The sequence below is a fragment of the Octodon degus genome, unplaced genomic scaffold, assembly GCF_000260255.1.
Source record: "Octodon degus isolate 3935 unplaced genomic scaffold, OctDeg1.0 scaffold00043, whole genome shotgun sequence".
Classification (NCBI taxonomy): Eukaryota; Metazoa; Chordata; class Mammalia; order Rodentia; family Octodontidae; genus Octodon; species Octodon degus.
Genome location: NW_004524619.1, coordinates 5,808,496 through 5,810,241, shown reverse-complemented (window position 1 = coordinate 5,810,241; position 1,746 = coordinate 5,808,496).

The following is a 1,746-nucleotide window of genomic DNA, read 5'->3' as shown; positions in this document are numbered from 1 at the left end:
AAAAAAAAAAAAAAAAAAAAGACTAAGAACAGAATATTTTAATATCATGATCTTTTTGTTGTAGGCAGCCGAGTTAGATAGAAATATTATAGGCAGTTAGACAGGGTCAGGCCCTCAAGGAGACAAGATGGAAGACAAGGTGACTTTGCAACTTGGAAGAGACAGACACTCCCATATGGGACAGACCTCAAGATCAAGACAAAAAGAGGAAGCACAGCTACATACTTCCCTAGGGATGGGCATTAGGGATTAATATCCTAAATAGTATCAATCAACTTGAAAAAGCCCAAATGAGTCACTAGCCCAACCCCCAACAGGAAGAGACCCTGTCCTGTACCCATGCCCATTTATTCGTGCCCGCTTGCTACATGACTTGCTTTCCCATTTGATACTGGATTTAATCAATTTTACCTGAGCAATGGTGCTTGTAATCTCATTGGTTGACCATAGTTTTGTCCAACCTCATGCCCAGCTAAGCAAGTTCCCATGTCTTCTCCACCACCTTAGACCCACCTCACCGCATGGCTTTCCTCTATAAAAGTCCCTGCAAGAGACAACTTCCTGGGGGAACTACCCACTAGGCCCCCCTCCTATTCCTCTCTCAGATAGGAGCTTTCTTTCTCTCAATAAATATATTCTGCTCATAACTTCCGTTTGTTCCTAAAATTAATTCTTCGGTTTTAGAGAACACAAAACTTGTGCAGGTCAGGTCCAGAGATCATTTTTTCCCTATGTCATTTGGAGGTTCCCTATATTGTTTGGAGGTCACCCACCTGAGACCGGTTTTTCCTCCCTGTATCACTATGAAAATTTGAAATGAAAAAAAAAAAAAAATGTAAGGGCCAGCGGATAGCTGAGCAGATTAAAGCGCCTGTTTAGGCAGACACAGGGGTCAGAGATTCGATCCCTGGCCTGCTGTGCTGGCCCCACCCGGGATGCACTGAGACAGCAACTGAGACTGGGCATGGGGGCGTGCACATGTAATCCCAGTGCTTGGAAGTCTGAAAAGAGAAGGATCACTGATGGGTTCTGGCCCTAGTATGAACTGCTGAATTACTGTGGTAGCCATCCAGTATGGCTGAAGCCCTTAAAACAACAGCTCACCTTCCCAGAGACCACCTCCCTTCTTCTCCAACCCAGTCCAGGTGCAATTTCCTTTCCCCTTTCCCGCCACCTCACAGAAGGTCCCAGTCAGCTCCTCAAAAATATCTAAACATCCCCTTCAAACTGCACCCCTGGTAAAAGGTCATAAAAGCTTCACTCAGCCTCCCTTTGTTCCAATCCAGAGAATTCTTTATCCTCCCCAAATTCTCTCCGTGTCCTCCAAGATAATGAAGCCCCTTTCCCTCTATAATAAAGCCCCTTTCTCTTTTTCCTTCTGCCTGTTTCTCTGCTGTGTCACCGTCGAAAACCTAACAATCACGAGTCCGATCTGTGTAGTGAGACCCTGTAGACCCTGTATTAAATACAAAAAAATTGAAATGAAAAAATATAGATGCTAATTGGGAAGGTTTTGAGGTGGCTATTAGTCTAGAAAGGTGTAATAGCTGTGGTTCTTTTTTTCTTTTTCTTTTTCTTTTTTTTTTGAAAGAGAATTATGCCTTTATTAGGCAAGCTGAATAGTTTGCTTTTTGATGATCAATCAAAGAGACCAAATCCCATATCCTCATCTTACTCCTCCGACTCTTCCTTGGTTTCCACCTTGGCTGGGGCAGCTGCAGCAGCAGGAGTAGCAGTGGTGGCTGC